This window comes from Sciurus vulgaris (assembly GCF_902686455.1).
Source record: "Sciurus vulgaris genome assembly, chromosome: 9".
Taxonomy (NCBI): domain Eukaryota; kingdom Metazoa; phylum Chordata; class Mammalia; order Rodentia; family Sciuridae; genus Sciurus; species Sciurus vulgaris.
The window spans coordinates 111758833-111778759 of NC_136469.1; positions in this window are offsets into that span (position 1 = coordinate 111758833).

Genomic DNA, 19927 nt, shown 5'->3' on the forward strand with positions numbered 1-19927 from the left:
TATCCAACCTCCTGTGTCCCCAATCTGCTCTGAATGTCCAGTTTTAGATTCCAGTAAAGTACCTCTCCTCTTTTTTTGCTCACCCACCGTGTGAAGAAGCTACTTGTCTGCTTTCTTGGTTTCACTTCACAGAGCAGCCAGGAATGAGACCTCCTCTATTCTGCCATCTTGGAGCTTTCTCAATTTTTTTTTTTTTTAGATGTTAATGGAGCTTTATTTCATTCATTTATTTATATGTGGTGCTGATAATTGAATCCAGTGACTCACACATACTAGGCAAGTGCTCTACCACTGAACCAAAACCCCAGTCCCTCTTTTTACTTTTTATTTATTTATTTTTGGGGTACCAAAGATGGAACTCAGGGTCACTAACACTGAGCCACATCCCCAGCCCTATTTTATATTTTCTTTAGAGACAGGATTTCACTGAGTTGCTTAGCACTTTTGCTGAGACTGGCTTTGAAATTGAGATCCTCCCACCTCAGCCTCCCAAGCAGTTTGGGATTACATGTATGTGCCACTGAGCCTGGTGCTCTTTTTACTTTTTATTTTGAGACAGGTTCTCACTAAGTTGCTTAGGGCCTTGCTAAAGTGCTGAGGCTGGCCTTGAACTTGTGATCCTCCTGTCTCAGCCTCCCAAGTAGCTGGGATTACAGGACTGTACCACTACCCCCAGCTGAAGGAAATTTTTATGCATTTCTGCTTGAAAAGATGAGGTATCCAATAACTCTTCACAAGGACATTAGAAGGGGAGTTCACCATTCTGATGCACAGCAATTACCCTGACTATATTCTCTTTCACCTCAAATACTTCAGTTCACCCTGACAATATCTTATTATAAATTTTATCCTACCTTTTGAAGCATAATCGCCCAATAGATAAAAATTTCCAGTAGTGTGGAGCCAATAAAGAAGTAGGGGACAGAGAACTTAACACTTTTATTCAATTTTTTAAGTCACTAGAAGATTTGCACATTGAATTCATCCGTTAGTCTTAAATGGCATTAGAAATTATCCACATTGAAAATATCATTATCCATATTGTTATGATAATACTTATCACTTACTACTCGCTTATTAAGAATAGCTTAGCCAGGAGCTGTGGCGCATGCCTGTAATTCCAGCATCTCTGAAGGTTGAGGCAGGAGGATCTCGAGTTCAAAGCCAGCCTCAGCAAAAGCAAGGCACTAAGCAACGCAGTGAGACCGTCCTAAATAAAATACAAAATACGGTTGGGAATGTGCCTCAGAGGTCGAGTGACCCTGAGTTCAATCCCCAGAACAGAAAAAAAAAAAAAAAAAAAAAAAAGGAATAGCTTGTAAAAGTAGGCTTGATTCTCTTGAGTAAGTGTAATAAAAACGTATGAAGGTCAGTTTTAGCACTATTCCATTTCATTCAGATTTGGTTTTTCAATATTCCTTCATTTATTCATTAGGTATTGAAGGAGCACTATGTGGGTACCAGATATAGGGGAAAGATAGTTAATGCATAGATAAGGGCCTATCCTCCTGGCTTACATTCTAGGGTCTAGGGGATCATTTGAAGCTCTTTAGGATGGTACTCAGTGCCCCACACTGAGCTATTGAGAAGGTACTCCTCCTTTCTGAGCACTAGTCCCCACATGATAACTAGTTAATGTGAACATGACTACTCCAAGGCCTGATGTGAAGGAAGTTTTAAGGAAATTCAGGAAAAGGAAGTCTTATAGAGAGGGCTATCTTGGCAGCAGTTGTAGACTTCGGCCCGGGAGGCAACCGTTCTGCCACAACCCTATTGTTGGCAGGAAGCCAGGGGAAAATACTCAATCTATTTATTTCTGTCTCTTATGAGGGATCCACACTGACCAAATCCAAATTGAAGCTACCACTCCTGGTCATGTTGGGGACACATTCTGAAAACACAACTGGCATATCAAGATATTACCAAATTCTCTTTCCACACTTGTTCTTGAGTCACCAGTTATTCATAGATGACCAAGCACTGAATTAATTCTAATCCAAAGAGTTCAGGAACTGTGTGTGCAATTTGGTCCCTTCAAAAATGGATATCAATTGTCATGAATACATGTGTGTAGGCATGCATATTTGTGTATATATATATATTTATAAATATATACACCTTTACACATATATCAGCTCATTGACATCATTAATAGCTACATAATGTTAGTAGCATAACTATATACAATATGATCACTATTAAATGTATTGAGAAAAGAGAAATAAAGGCACATTTTCTACTTTTCAATATTTCGGTGTGAAAAATTTATTACCCTTTTCTTCTGATAGGTTCAGTTGTCAGTTCTTAGACTTTATACCATGTGATAATAAGCATTAAATCTGTTACATAATGAAAAAACAATATGCCCTGAAATGTTTGTTTAATGTGAATAATCAAAATATAGTTTTAGGGCTGGGGCGATAGCTCAGTCAGTAGAGTGCTTGCCTTGCATGCACAAGGACCTGGGTTCGGTCCCCAGCACCACAAAAAAAATAAAAAATAAATTTAAAACATGAACTTTTACTGAAAGACATTTACAGAAATCATCTTCTTCAAATGTTAGTGATTTTTTTTTTTTTTTTTGTACTGGGGATTTAACCAAGGTGCCCACCCTTTACCACTGAGCTATATCCTAGCACTTTCTAATTATTTTTATATGGAGATAGGGTCTCACTAAATTGCTTAGGGTCTCACCAGGTTGGCCTTGAACTTGTGATCCTCAGCCTCTGGAGTCACTGGGATTATAGATGTGTGCCACCATATCCAGCACCCTAATCTTTTTAAAAACATTTTTTAAATTGTAGATGGACACAATATTTTTTTTATTTATTTATTTTTATGTGGTGCTGAAGATTGAACCCAGGGCCTCACATGTGCTAGGCAAGCGCTCTACCACTGAGTTACAACCCCAGCACAGCTTAAGCATTTGTCAACAAGGGAAAGTGGGTGTGTTCATAACCTTGTACATCACATTGCTGTCCAAACAGTAATGTGAGGAAGAGATCAGAAAATCAATTCCACATAAATTAGATCTGCTTTAGAGTATTTGAATTATGATGATTTCTAATGACATGTTTTTGGTCTTCAGGCTTCTGACAAACATGCACAGGTATAGATATACAAGGCTCTAGCTAATACACACCAGAATATTTGTATTATTACTAAAAAAAAATTAGGCTGGGGATATAGCTCATTTGATAGAGTGCTTGCCTTTCATGCACAAGGCCCTGGGTTCAATCCCCAGCACTACCAAAAAAAAAAAAAACAAAACAAAAACAAGAACAAAAACAGAACCATATTACTAAGGAAAAACATTATCGTTTAGAGATCATGGTTTGATTCTTAATTATGAAACTCTATGGTAACATAACCAAGTGATTAAAAGCAGAGATCTGGGTTCTGTGGGTTCTGTTACTGCCTAGCTGCAACCAGGGAAAATTAGTTAACCTCTTAGTGCCTCAATGTCCTCATCTACGAAATGGGAGGGAATCAGAGCACCTACTTCCTAGAGTTGTTAAGATTTGTAGAGTTCTTAGAACAGTGCATGGGTGGTGGGAAAAGGTAATGTCAAATCATTGTATTCATGATCATTGAACAAAATCCTCTGTCCTCCCTACCTCTAACAAATCCACAGATCTCTCTCCTTTACCATCATTCACATAGAGATGACCTTGGACTCTGATATTTGTATTTCTTGGTTATTTGAGGCGAGCACTCTACCAACTGAGCTATCTCCCCAGCCCCCATTTCTTGGTTATTTGAAAACAATATATATATATATATATATATATATATATATATATATATATGTACCAAATATATATATTTGGTACCAGGGATAGAATAATTCAGGGGCACTCAACTACTGAGACACATCTCCAGCCCTTTTTTCTATTTTATTTAGAGACAGGGTCTCACTGAGTGGCTGAGACGGCTTTGAACTCAAATTCTCCTGTCTCAGCCTCCCGAACCACTGGGACTACAGGTGTATACCACCACACCCAGCTGAAAACAATATATATTTTTTTGAAAACAATATTTTGATACATGATTTTATTTTATTTTATTTTATTTTCTGGCAACATAATATATTTCTTGATTTATATTTGTTAAATTTCCAGAAAATCGTATATGAAAATACACAATTACATTATATTTGAATGGAAATGGATTTAGGGACTAGATTTGTGAACATATTTATACCTAAATGCTGTTCTTCAGGAAATTGCATGGTCTTGAACATCCCTTTTCCTACCTATTAAGTACAGGCAGTTCTATTCAATTATTATGACAAATAAAAATGTCCCCTAAATTTTTTTTTTTATTTAAACAAAAGGGATACATGTTGTTTCTCTATTTGTACATGGAGTCAAGGCATACCATTTGTGTAATCATAAATTTACAAAGGGCAATGTTGTTTGATTCATTCTGTTAATTTTCCCCTTCCCCCCACCCCTCCAACCCCTCTTTTCCCTCTATACAGTCCTTCTTTCCTCCATTCTTACCACCCTCCTTATCCCTAACCCTAAACCTAACCCTAACCCTAATGCTAACCCCTTCTACCCCCCATTATATGTCCTCATCGGCTTATCAGCGAGATCATTCGTCCTTTGGTTTTTTGAGATTGGCTTATCTCACTCAGCATAATATTCTCCAATTTCATCCATTTGCCTGCAAATGCCATAATTTTTCATGGCGGAGTAATATTCCATTGTATATGGCACAGTTTCTTTATCTATTCATCAACTGAAGGGCATCTAGGTTGGTTCCACAATCTGGCTATGGTGAATTGAGCAGCTATGAACATTGATGTGGCTGTATCTCTGTAGTATGCTGATTTTAAGTCCTTTGGGTATAGGCCAAGGAGTGGGATAGCTGGGTCAAATGGTGGTTCCATTCCAAGCTTTCTGAGGAATCTCCATACTGCTTTCCAGAGTGGCTGCACTAATTTGCAACCCCACCAGCAATGTATGAGTGTACCTTTTTCCCCACATCCTCGCCAACACCTATTGTTGCTTGTATTCTTGATAATTGCCATTCTAATTGGGGTGAGATGGAATCTTAGGGTAGTTTTGATTTGCATTTCTCTTATTACTAGAGATGTTGAACATTTTTTCATATATCTGTTGATTGCTTGTACATCTTCTTCTGAGAAGTGTCTGTTCATTTCCTTAGCCCATTTGTTGATTGGATTATTTGTATTCTTGGTGTAGAGTTTTTTGAGTTCTTTATAGATTCTGGAAATTAGCGCTCTATCTGAAGTATGATTGGCGAAGATATTCTCCCACTCTGTAGGCTCTCTCTTCACATTACTGATAGTTTCCTTTGCTGAGAGAAAGCTTTTTAGTTTGAATCTATCCCAGTTGTTGATTCTAGCTTTTATTTCTTGTGCTATGGGAGTCCTGTTAAGGAAGTCTGATCCTAAGCCAACAAGTTGAAGGTTTGGACCTACTTTTTCTTCTATAAGATGCAGGGTCTCTGGTCTGATTCCAAGGTCCTTGATCCATTTTGAGTTGAGTTTTGTGCAGGGAGAGAGATAGGGGTTTAATTTCATTCTGTTGCATATGGTTTTCCAGTTTTCCCAGCACCATTTGTTGAAGAGACTATCTTTTCTCCATTGCATATTTTTGGCACCTTTGTCTAGTATGAGAAAATTGTATTTATTTGGGTTTGTGTCCATGTCCTCTATTCTGTACCATTGATCTACCTTTCTATTTTGGTACCAATACCATGCCGTCTTTGTTACTACTGCTTTGTAATAGAGTTGAAGATCTGGTATTGCGATACCCCCTGCTTCGCTTACATGATTTTATTGAATGAATCTGGTTTTGTATCAACATCTTATTTAGTTTGGAATGGAATAACAAAATACTATAAACTGTGTGACTTAAACAGCAGAAGTTTGTTTTTTCACCATTCTGGAGACTGAATGTCCAAGCCTGGGGTACCAGCATGGTCAGGGTCTGGTAAGGCCTCACTTCCTGTCATGTACATGATCACATATTGTTGTGTCTTTACATGGTGGAGAGAGAGTAGAAGCTCTTTAGTGTCCCTTCTTGTTAGGGCATTAATCCCATCATGAGCATCCCACTATCAGGGTCTCATCTAAATGTGAGCACCTTACAAATGCCATTACATTGGGGGGTTAGGATTTCAAAATATAAATTTTGGGAGAACACAATTCAGTCCATGGCCATCATGAAACCCACATGACCAGATTTTCTTTCTTCCAAATGTTTGTAGATGATGACATGGTCGCAAAAAGAAAGGAGAGAAGTGTTTCCATCTTCTCCCTACACCTCTGCTCTTTTTTCTGTTTTCTTTTTTTCAGCACTGGGGATTGAACCCAGGGGTCATCCACCACTACAGTTGCAGTTCATTTTTTTTTTTTTTTAAATTTAAATTTTGAGACAGGGTCTTGGTAAGTTGCCTAGGGCCTTGGCTAAATTGCTGAGGCTGGCTCTGAACTTGCAATCCTCTTGCCTCAGGCTCCCTAGTAGCTGGGATTACAGGGCACATGTCACCAGTCGTGGGTCTTCTGCTCTTCTTGATGTGTCTTGACTAACGTGCCTGTTCTGTGGAGTTCACCTTCAAGCTTTCTGCTCACATTACTAGATTGAAGAAATACTTTCAATAATATAATCGCAGTTAACTGTACTACGTATATTTTTGTTAATTTTTAATAGCAAAATAATTGAATCACGTCCCTTCAAAAAAAGATAGGTTGAGCTAGGTGTGGTGGCACATGCCTGTATCTCAGCATTTGGGGAGGCTGAAGCAGGAGGATCTCAAGTTCAAAGCCAGCCTCAGCAAAAGCGAGGAGCTAAGCAACTCAATGAGACACTGCCTCTAAATAAAATAAAAAAATAGGGCTGGGGATGTGGCTCAGTGGTCCACTGCCCCTGAGTTCAATCCCCGGTACCCCCAATCCCAAAAAAGATATGTTGAAGTCCCAACTCCCAGTATTTCAAAATGTGTCATTATTTGCAAATTGGGTCTTTGCCAATGTAAATAGTTAAAATGAGGTCAACTGTGCAGTGGCGCACACCTGTAATCCTAGCTCCTTAGATAGCTGAGGCAGGAGAATTGCAAGCTCAAGGCCAGCCTTGGCGACATAGTGAGACCCTGTTTCAAAATAAAAAAAATATTTTAAAAAGGGTTGGGGATGTGGCTCAGTGGCTGAATACTCCTGGGTTCAACACACACACACACACACACACACACACACACACACACACACACACACAGTAATAGTGGAGTAGACTGGGCACCTAATCCAATTTGACTAGTGTCCCATGTGAAGACAGAAGATTAAAGTGATTCCTCTACAAGCCAGATGCCAAAGATTGCTGACAAACCACCAGAAGCCAGGAAGAGGTCAAGAAGGATTTCACTGCAGGTTTCAGAGGGAGAATGGCCCAGCTGAGCATTAATTTCAGATTTCTTGCTTCCAGAACTATGAGGGAATAAATTTCTGTTTTGTTAAGCCATCCTTTTTGTAGCACCTTGTTACAGTAGCCTTAGGAAACTAATACATTGTCCATCTTCTGGAATGGGATTGTAGTGAAATAATTAGAAACACTGTAAATTCTTATTTTAAGTTTGTATTTTATCCTTTCCCCCCTCCTTTTTCAAATATGGTAAGAAATCAAAAGGTCATCAGAATTTATTTGTTTTTAAAATTCACTTTGCTGGCAAAATGAGTCATGGCAAGTAAGACACAAAGACAAAGATAAATATGTTGCTTTATTTAATCCAAGAAGATAAAAAAAGCATTTGCTGCATATTGTGGCTTATTGCCAGAGGAGTTGTTGGAAAAACAATTTTAAGTACATTAAAAACGACATTTACAGAATCAACTATCAAATTATTTGTAGAATACATTTAAAATTAAATTTTCATTCTCAGACCCAAAATCAAAGAACACTATTAATATTGTTTGCAATATTAATTATGCAAAGTAGGTAGAGGATGACAGACTCACAGACAAATTGGCAATTTAGATAGAAACTACTCACTCTGAAAAGTCTAACTGGTATCTTTGAAGTCCTGTTTCAAATACAGGGAGATCATTGAAGGATCACAGAGTTTTCTAAAGACTTACATTTTCCTAAATCATTTTCAAGATTTAAATGTTTCTTTATATCCTGTCACATCAATAACAAAACATACCTTCCATTGACTTCCAGAGAAAAATCCAATAATGCCCAAGTCAAATTCCTTTTTGTATAAATGACGTCTCTGAAAACAGGAAGTCCTCAAGGTAGAAGCCATGTGCAGAATAAGCAAGTTCAAACTGAGACCAAACTTACTGGTTAGCATTCATTTATCTGGTAATGAAAAGTAATAGATACTAGACAATAACCTATTTTGTCCCTAAAAATACTCTCTGATAAAAGTGTGCTATAAAGGTATGATCAGGATAATAAACAGCATATATTACCCATATATATTCTTTCTTCACAATTCTGAGGGAGCATGGGCATCTCTTCCTGCTATTCAAACTTGACCTAGCACCTGCTAAGTGCTGGGGACACAGTATTAAAATGATCAAAGACCTTACTTTTGTGGACATGAAACAAAGATAAATAAATGTCTATTGTTCTACAATATGTTCTATCAATTTACCTAATCTTCCTGATTGAACTGATGGATTATATCATATGAAGAAGTGAAATAGATGATTTCACAAATTTGTAAATTTAGGACCATATTTTAATGTCTAGCTCTTCTGAGATCATTACAGCAATAAAGACTATATACTGCCAATGGGGTTTATTTGGCAACTTAATTTGAAAACCCCATGGATGTTCTTGAGAATTCAGTTGCATTACAGTTCTTTCCATCTATAGTAAATGTAAACACCTGCCTCTCTCTTCACACCACTCTATACTATTCTGTTAATTTTGAACAGATAAAATTTGGAGCCCCAAAATGTACTAAATGAATATAGTTCAACAATCAAATTTTTGCTGGGTTTGGGGGCCTATGCCTATAATCCCAGTGACTCAGGAAGCTGAGGCAGGAGATTGCAAGATCAAAGTCAGCCTCAGCAATTTAGGATGACCCTGACTCAAAAAACAAAAAGTTTTGGGGATGTGACTCAGTAGTCGAGCACCCTTGGGTTGGATCCCCCATAGCTCCCACCCCAAATCAATTTTCCTGTGACAGAACAAAAGAGTTTGGGTCCTTCCTCTCCCTCTTAGGGTCCCATGAAAGGCCACTGGAGAAAACACCTTGGATTTTGGCATTTCATAGGTCACCTCATTTTCCTTATGTTTCTTATTTTAGCTGTTCAGGCTTCCAAACTTTCAGTCCAAACTCTCCACCATCTACAGAATAAAGTTCAAACACCACTGTTGTTTTAGTCAGCATTTTCACTGCTGTGACTAAAAGGATACGATCAGCACAATAGTAGAAGAGAAAAGGTTTATTTGAGGGCTCAATAGAGGGCTCAGAGGTCTTAGTCCATAGAAGGCCGGCTCCATTCCTCAAGGCTCGAGGTGGGGCTGAACATCATGGCAGGAGAGGGCGGCAGAGGGAAGCAGCTCACATCACAGTGATCAGAAAGCAGAGAGCATCTCCACTCTCCAGATACAAAATATATACCCCAAAGCCACGCCCCAATTCCAATGTCCTCCAACCACACCCTACCTCACACTTCAGTTACCTCTTAGTTAATCCCTATCAAAGGATTAAATCATTGATTAGGTTAAGATTCTTACAACCCGAACAATTCGTCTCTGAACCTTCATGTATTGTCTCACTTCTGAGCTTTTGGGGGACACCTCATCTCCAAACCATAACAGCTGTCAAATGATTTAAGAAATCAAGACAGTAACTGAACATTCCAATGATCTCTGCAGGATCACTTGGTCATTATATAAGGAAAAGTGTTTGCTGGGTGCGTGTGGTGGTGCACACCTGTAATCCCAGAGACTCTGGAGGCTGAGGCAGGAGATTGCAAGTTCAAAGCCAGCCCCAGTAACTTAGTGAGGCCCTAAGTGACTCAGCGAGTCCCTCTCTAAATAAAATATTAAAAAGGGCTGGGAATATGAGTTGGTGGTTAAGCACCCCTGGGGTTCAAACTCTAATACCAAAAACAAGGGGTGGGGTGGGGCTCAATGCTGGAATTCTTGTGGGCTTTTTTTTTTTTTTTTTTTTTTTTCATTTCTCCAACATTCCAGAAATATAAGGATCTTAGCTGCAAATCTGTTTTTGTTTTGTTTTGTTTTGTTTTGTTTGCAGTACTGGTAATTGAATCCAGGTGCACTCCACCACTGAGTTACATGACCAGCCCCCATTTAAAAAAATCTGGAGACAAGGTCTCCCTAAGTAGCCCAAGCTGGCCTGGAACTTGGGATCCAGCCTCATCCACCCAAGTCACAGGTGTGTGCCACTGCTCCCACCCAAATCTGGCTGATCTAAGGAGAAATAATTGTATTAAAGAATATTGAACAACTCACCTAGAGAACAAGGCTTGAAGACTCCACAGTCAGAATCATGTTCTCAAACTGATCCCATGAAGCTACCACTGTGACCAGGCTGGGCCCAGATACCTCAGCTTGAACCACCACCACCACCACCCACACATTACTGGACTCTTGAGCTAAACCAGACTCTGAACTGGGGTATATGGCTCAGGGGTAGAGCACTTGCCTGGCATGTGTGAGGTCGTGGGTATGGTCCCCAGCACTGGGGGAAAAAAATGACACTGACAGCTCTTTGAATTCTGGGTACCTGTCATTTCTGCTACTCTCTTCTACCCAGGTTTTCCTCAGATCCTACACTGATGCCTGTGTAGCACTGGGTAGCACTGACTGCAGAGAGGTAAGTGACATCGATGCCAGGGCAGGCTCCAGGGTACGAAGTGCCTCCCTCAAGGCAGGGGATTTGGATAAATGGTAATTATCTCCCTCACTAAACTGGAGGTTGGGTCTCTGTGCCTTGATGATCTAGCGTGTGAACTGGAAGGGCTTGAGTCTTGTGCTTTCTCAATTATGAAACACAGTAGAACAAGCTAGCTCTGAGGAGGGCGTGACTGACTGCTCTTCTACCACTCTCCCTTCAAGCAGCTACTTCAGGCATAACTTAGCATTGTACAGTTCCATGCAAAGCACATGGTTGTTTCTTTTATTTTTTTCCTGGTGGTGCTGGGGATGGAACCCAGGACCTCCCCAGCCCCAGAATGAGTAGTTTCTGTCTAAATTGCCAATTTATTTATGATCTTTCATCTTCTACCTACTTTGCATAATTAATATCATAAACAATATTAATGCTCTTTTATATTGGGGTTGAGAATGAAAATTTAATTTTAAATGTATGCCACAAATAATTTGATAGTTGATTTTGTAAATGTCATTCCAGTCTAATTCCCTCTAGGCTCTCAGTGCGTCCAGAGCTCTTTTCCTTCACCTCCCACAGTGCTTCTCTGCTTTGCCACGTTGGGGACTGTAAATGCATCTGATGTTCGGTGGACACTCCAGGTCCCACCTGAGGAGGAATTAGTGCAGGAGTCAAGGCAGGCTGGAGCTTGGAGGTTGGAGATGTTTGCTTCACATCTGACAGAAAGATAAGACACTGTCGGTTTCATTATAAAGATGGGAATTTTGTGAGAGTACAATGTGCTCCCCTTCTCCCTAGCAGTCCCCTTTCAGCTTGGCTACCTTTAAAAATGTGGGTTCAGAGCACAGGCTCTGCTGCCAACCCCCGTCCCTTCCCAGTTGTGTGGACTTCCTAGTCGTGTTGGTGCTCAGCAAGAAACTTTACAAACTCCACAGGGTTGCTGTAAGACTGACTGCATCAGTATTTTTAAGAGGCTAACAAGGGGGCCTGATGCTCCCTAAACCCCGTGATAGTAACAGTCATTATCATCACAGTCCTCTAGAGGGCAGTGTCCTGCTCAGCTCTCATTAGCATTGGCCTCTGCCAGCCCCTCTCCCAGGGCCTTGCTTGTTGGTGAGACTTCTCAAGCTAGTCCTAGTGAGACCTGGCATCTGGAAGGACCAAGTTCAGGGGAGACTGGGAAAGGCAGAGTGGTACCTTGCGGTGAAATCCTGTCACCGGACTAAGAATCCTGAGGCAATCCACATCATAGGACTTTCCAAGGTTCCGGGGCAAAAGCTGGTGATGGAGCCCAGACTCTTAGCAGTAATGTTAATTAAGTGATCTTGGAAGGAAAAGAAAGTGTCCATCTCAGTCCAGAGAATTTTCTTGCTCAGTGGATGACTTATTACTTAGAATAATAATAATTATGTACCTAATTTTGCAACAAGAGATCCCATACCAACCTTTTTAAGCCTTTTAAAAATGGCCTCATTTGGAGGCTGGGGAGATAGCTCAGTTGGTAGACTGCTTGCCTTATAAGCACAAGGCCCTGGGTTCAATCCCCAGCACCCCCCCAGAAAAGGGGCATCTTTTACATTCACCGGGATCCTAAAGTCTTGTTCAAACTGCAGATTCTGATTCAGTAGGTTGGGATGAGTCCTGACACTGAGATTCTATGTCTCTCTCATTCTTTTTTTTTTTTTTTTTTTTGATGGAGAGAGGTACAGGGGCACTTTACCTTTGAGCTATATGCTCAGATCTTTTAAAAAGATTTTTTTGACAGGGTCTCACCAAGATGCCCATGCTGGCCTTGAACCTCCTATGGTCCTCCTATCTCAGCTTCCCAAGAAGCTGGGATTACAGGTGTGTGTCATCACACCTGACATTGTATTCTGTTTCTAATGAATTCCCAGGTGATGCTGATATGTTACTGGACCATGGACTATACTTTGAGTAGCAACAATACACAACATGAGTGAAAAAGGAATTAACACATGTAATTTTTCTCATCACTGCAAGATAAAGAGATGTCCAGACATGGGAAAGTTAATTCAAACTTGAGTTGTTTCAAGATATGTATAACTAAGGATGGGTTTTGACGCAATTCATCTCCTTTACCATTCCCAGCCAGGTGACAAAGGAGGGACTGTTTATGACTATATGGTTATGTGTGAAAGAAAAATAAACATTTATCTAAGCTTTAAGATGAATTGACCTCAACAACATGAATTAAAGCACTTTAGTAGATGGGGACGATCTGAAGGTTCAAAAAGGTGGGCATTACAAGTGCATGAAAAAGTAGTAAATTACATTTCTGTAAGAGTTTACCCCAGACCCTGCAACAGAATCATCCAGTATGTGTCCGAATGCTGACTTCTGGGCCCACACCAAATAAAATGGATCACAACCCCTGATGGAGGGGAATCTTTAACAAGGAAACACCTATTCAAGCAATTCTTCTTTTCCCATCTATTTTTTTTTTTTTCCTTTGCAGTGCTGGGAATTGAACCCAGCATGGCTAGGCAATTGCTCTACCACTGAGCTACACTTTCCAGGCCCCAAGCAATTCTTTTTTAGTACAGGGGATTGAACCCAGGGCTGCTTAACCCTGAGCTACATCCCCAATCCTTTTTGTTTTTCATTTTGAGACAGGATCTTGCTAAGTTACTTATGGTCTCACTGAATTGCTGAGGCTTTCCTCTCAAACTTGGAATCCTCCTGCCTCAGCCTCCTGAGTTGATGGAATTATAAGCCTGTGCCATTGCACCTGGCCCCAAGTCATTCTTACACATGTCAAAATTCAAGGAAACTCTAAGATCTCTGATAAAACTGTGTATCATCCGATGAGCTCACAATGCAATGAGCTGATAAGAGTTCTGAGTGACAGATATCCCCAATCCTGATCTTGTCCTAAAGTACTCTGATTTTTACTTTATTTTTTAACCTAAATTCTGCAGGAATATTTGGAGTCATGTAAGTACCCTTAGAAATCACTAAGAATTTGGTCCTATTCCTGGTGCTTTTAAATTGATATTCAGTAAAAACTATTGGTATACATATAATATGGTCAATTCAATGTTATTTCCACAATTTGTACCCATGGTGGAGTACTGAGTACTTTCCTCCTCCGTGTAGCAAATGTAGTGTCAAGTAACTGAATGAAGCGAATTTCCAGCCCAAACCCACAGTTATTTATTTGGCAATATCTTCCCTGCCAATTCCAAATTAGTGTTATATCCATGGGAAAAGAAGAGCATCTCCTGGAGAATGGAAAAGAATTTCATGATATCACTGGAATGAATTCCATCCTCGACTAAGAGACTGTTCAGTGAGAACAAAAGCCATTTGGGCATCTTTTTCAGCCTGGCTAAGACTGTAATCCCTGCAGACCCAGCACTACTGAGCTATGATTGTATGAATAATTGTGTGGTGTCTTAAAGGCACTTTCTGTGTAGTTTTTTAAAATCAGAGAATAGCAGAAGTTTACCAGAACCAGAAATACTTTTCTTCACATTGTCAAGTGGACTTTCATGCTTTTCGTCCATTCTTCAGAAAATGAAAAGCTAATGCCATGTAATCACAATTTCCTGGGATTCTGAGAAACCGTTAAAGAGCCACATTGATGCCCTCTGAATGCACACACTGTCGCACGTTTTGGATTGGCTGTGTTCTGGGGGTTCTTGACACTCATATGCTCAAATCAGAATTTTCAAAGGTTTCTTTTGTGTCCAAAACACCCAGACTGTCTGATTTCAGCCGTGTATGTGCTTCTGGGTGAATGCAGATGGTAAGTTTTTTCTTTTTTCTTTGGTGGGAGGACTTCATTGAAGTCTATATTAATTATATACATACTTTGGGCAGGACAATTATTATATTTCATTGTGTGTGTGTGTGTGTGTGTGTTTAAAATGAAATGCTTTAAAGTTATATCACCCTTTGGAGTATTTTCCCTGGATTGGTCTACATTTTCTAAAAATCAACCAAAGACCACATATAATGAGCTTTTTGGAAGCATGGATAAGAACTATTTCTGATACTATTAATGTTAAATTTAAAGACAAAGCAGTACACCTCTGTTCCTAGATATCTTAGGCTGTATGTTAAAACCATGCTATTCTTCTCAGACCACTGATGTAGCTTCTTCTTCCTATATTCAAAAATATATCTGAAGAAACAGTTTCCAAGAGCCTTAGTGATTTCCAGGAAAATGGTTGTATAAAAACCCCAGATATGTCCAACAGCCAATATCTTCCATTACTGTTTCTTGCATGCTGAGCACCATGTCAGGCATGGAGCCTGTGTAATAGGTCTGCTTTTGGTTCTCCAAATAGAAAGTTTCAGAAAGAAGATCAAACCCTTGCAAAGATCCAGGCCATACAATAGTCAGGTGGGAGGGTTAGAAAACTGCATCCCCAGTGAGCCTGGTTCATGGGTGGGTAGACAAGTCCACAAGGGTCTGAGACTGAAAGCAAATCTCCCAGCTGCATGGGACAGGAATAACATGGGTTACCAGGAGTGCTTCAGGACTGCTTGCTCTCCCACTACACTTGGAAGAGTGAACTCATGGGATATTGAGAGTTTGTTGTATAGGACTCACTCTGGAATATGAGCCCAGTGATTTTCAATAAATCTTCCCAAGATCTTCCTTAAGTCCAGTGTCAAAGAACCCCTTTAAAGTCTGGGGATGCAGCTCAGAGATAGTGAACTTGCCTCATGTGTACAAGACCTACTAGGTGCCATCCTCAGCATGGCAAAATAACAATGCCTTTAAGGGCCTATAGGTAAGAATGTGAAGCTGGTTTTTCTGACATGAATGAGAAAATTTGACTCAGAAGAATGAAACAAGATACATAGTCTCCTTTATCAAATTGAGTAACACCTGTTTTGATCTGGATGTGCTACATATGATTCTAACACATGTGAAGAATTATGTTATTCTGAATGTAAAAGACAACCAGATTGTGTTTATGTGGGATCCGTCCTACATCTGGCTTTTGTGGAAAATAAATGGGAGGCAAATAGACTGAATAATCCAAGTGTATGGATAAGAGTTGTTTATTGTACCCCTAATATGTACAATGCTCCGACAGGTGTGACAACAGTGGGGGGGGTAGTGGGAGGTACAGGAAGGGAAAGGAAGCAGGTTTGCTATAAGTTATTTATTTATTTATTTATTTATTTTTGGTACTGGGGATTGAACCCAGGGGCACTTAACCACTGAGCCACATCCCAGTCTTTTTTAAAATTTTGAGACAGGGTCTCACTGAATTGCTTTGGGAATCGCTAAGTGAGGCTGGTTTTGAACTTGCAATCCTCCGACCTCAGCCTTCCAAGCCACTGGGATTATAAGCGTGTGCCATTGCACCTGGCCCTAAAAGTCACTTATAATCTCCTACAACACCTGCGCTGATAGCATGTGAACAGAATGCTGAGGGGAGAGATCCCGTGGAGTCTGGAAGTGTTCTGTGGTCAGTAATCAAGAGCCTTTAGCATAGGACTAAGAGCATAGTTTCTGGAACCCAATTACCCAGGTTAAATTCTATCTCTGTCATTTTATAGCTGTGTGACAATTCTGTTTCCTTACCTGTATGAGAGTGATATCAGGAATATCTCTCTCAGAGGAAAGGAGAATTGAATTTAAACACATAAAATACATTTTTAAGTATTATTTATTTTTGTCAAGTACAACTGAGGTGGATATTCAGTAGTCCATGTATAATGTCATTACATACTGTACTAATTCTTTGAAAATGGCTAATCTATGTAAGTAAGTGACAGTGAGATAACCTACTAATTAGAATTCACAATTTGCCAATCACTTTAGACAAATGGAAATTGATTGTGAAGAGTGTCTCTGTCCTCATACTTGAGGATATTCCAAAAATATCTGGAGAAATCTTAGAGTTCTGTTTTTATTGGGCTTGATATATTATAAATTAAATTGTTGTTATTATTCACATTAATATAATTAATACTAACTGAAGAAAAATCAGATTGTAGCAAAAGCACTGCTACTGTATTTCTCATGAGTTGATATTTCTTGTCCACGAGGGGGCAGTACACTCATGGAAACCAGGGAAAGTTTACAAGAATAAATAAAATCTGTAATTTAAAAAAATCATATTTTAAACTAGTTTCAGTTTAAATAAAACTTTTACTAGAGCTACAATCACATAGCAGAACTGAACTGTTCCTGCCTTCTGGAACATAGAAAACCAAGAGACAGAAGAAAGCAAAATGTAGCATAAATCTATAATACAGTATCAGAACAGACTGGATAAATAAGGTACCCAAGGGGTACTCCATAAAATGAACTGAATCAGGGCTGAATTCATTGTACACATCAGGATTTATACACAAGCGAACTAGTTACAATTAGTGGGAATCCTAAAGCTTCAAGTACATGATACAAAGATGTTCCACATAGGGCCTTGTGGTGCATGCCAGTAATCTCAGTGACTTGAGAGGCTGAGGCAGGAAGACTGCAAGTTTGAAGCCAGCTTTAATAACTTAGTGAGAACCTCAGCAACTTAGCAAAACCCTGTCTCAAAATAAGAAAATAAAAAGGACTGGGGATATAGCTCAGTGGTAGAGCACCCCGGGTTCAATCTGCAGTGCAAAAATAAATAAATAAATAAAATCATCAAGGGGTGTTTTACATCTCCTGCCTCTTCTAAAAAGTGGTGCAAAATACAGTAGCTGTGAAAGCAGAACAATTATGGGTTTCTCAGTTAAGAAATTAATTGCCAAGTTCAGGATCATTGGTCCACATTTTGGCAAGTCCAAAGGACTTCATATCCAAATCAATAACTGTGTTTCATAGGCTCAGAATTGACATTTAGCCGTGGAATAGATGCACTCCATAGTCAAAGTACAGAAACTATTTAGTGATAGGAAAACAAAAAACAAACCTAAACATTTTCAACTCTGAAACGTCTTTAGGTTTCAGTGAAGTCAATTCTGTGGATCACATTCTACGTGGTAAGGAAAATCAGGTTCCAACATGCTCTAGCAATAAGCCAGGAACCAGTCAAGTACAGTGGAAAGACAAATGACCTTGGCATTAACAAAGTCAAATGTAAATCTTGGTATCTCTACTTTTCAGTTATATAATTGTGGTCAATATACATGTAAGAAAGTTTTGCAAAACAGTGGAAGACTAAGGTAAAAGGAAGAAGTAAAGTCAATCAAACCAGTACATTTTTCTACCATATGGAAGCAGAATTATATTGTATGTTTATAAGACTTTTACCAGTTATAGAGCACATTTCAGTGTACTATCTTCTTGCCTCAGTTGGGATTTTGCAAGGGTTAAATGAGACAATTCACACAAAGTACTTGGAGGTGCCTGAGCATCAGAGCCAGCATGCAATGGAAGGCCACTGTCCTTATTATAATTTGATCCTCATACCAATCCTGTGCACTAGAGATTGTCATCTTCACATTGCTGGAGTTTTAAACAGCAAAACCCAAGAAAAATAAAGGGACTTGTCCAAGGTTACACAGTTGGGATGTTAGAACCAGGACTTGAGCTCACATGTTTTCTCTGTTTCAGAGGATGTGCCAAGATACCATTTCAGATAAATGTGAACAGTATTATAAATAGGAATCTGGGCTTTTCTCCCCTTAAAAAATATAACAAGGGCTGGGAATATAGCTCAGTTGGTAGAGTGCTTGCCTTGCATGTATAAGGCCCTGAGTTCAATCCCTAGCACCACCAAAAAATATAGAATAATAATAATAATTAATTAATTAATTAATTTAAAGAGAGAGGGAGAAAGTCCAAGTTAGATGCCCCACCATTGGCCACCCTTTTGGTTTCACAGACCCCAAGTGTTCCTTCAGTGCATCAGTGAAGGACAGGAGTTCTCTTCATTGAGCATAAGAATGTCTTGAAAGGTTTTAGAAAGTACCAGGCTGAACCCCAAATCTGCCCAATTAAATCAGACAGCTCAGTAAGAGATTTCTTCCTCTTTCATTCTGCAGTGTGGGTGAATCTGGAATTGAATGCCAGGTCCTTCCACTCCAAAGGCTGCCACTTGTAAATCTTGTTGGTCCCAAAAAGGGAGACTGCAGTAACAACCGATTACAGAAAATCAAAACTTTAAATTAAAAGATGGAAGATGGTCAGAGGCAGATTGCCAGGAAAATGTCAATCGGGAAGACAAGGTACCTGAAGAGGAGTCAAACTACAAGGAGTGGATAAATAGGCATATACTGACTCACTTTTCCAGATATGGGCAACTTAACAGCATGGAGCAACCCCCTAGATTGTAAACCAAAAAAACTGATACATTGGTTGACTGTACTAAGTCCCTATGGATGAATGGCAGGCAGCCCTAAAATAAACTTCCCTGATTGGGGGGGGGGGTTACTGTTGGATAGAGATGTGTGTCTCTGAGACTGAGGATGGTTTGGTAAAATTTTATACTTAATAAGAGAACCCAGAATAATCTGAATTATTGAATTCTTAGAACCCAGAATAATCTAAATTATTGAATTCTTAGAACCCAGAATAATCTAAATTTGAATGCCCAGTAGAATCCATTAACTAAAACATTTTGCTAGTCAAGCTAATGGATATCCTTTTAGTTCTAAATTTACTACAAGAGGATTCATTTCTCTAATGTTAAAGTAATACTGAGAAGTGGAAATAAGATTCTCTAGATAATCAGGAAATATGAAGGTCCCTTTTCATTATCTGCCAGTGACAATTCACCAAGTCTTCCCCTAATCCCCAATCACCAATAGGCACTGCATGTCATGGGCAATGGATAGGAACCATTATCTAAAGGCTGTGGTGGGAAGCCCTGGTCAGAACTGCCAAGGCAATTCTCACTATGAAGTCAAGTCTTTCAGACATACCGACTGAATTACTGCTTCCACTCAGGGCGAAGATTGGAGGTGGAATCCTGCTCCTTGGAAAAATTCCTCCTCCAGATTTGGCAGTAAGTTTTCAAAATTTGTCTCAAATGGGCCACGTACAAGTTATATCACTATTTAAGCATATTTCTTTCTTCCCTTTGCAAAATCTTTGCAAAAATGCAGGGCTCTTTTTCTGGTTGATGCACGGTTCTGGCTTGGCTTTTGGTGTCTATAA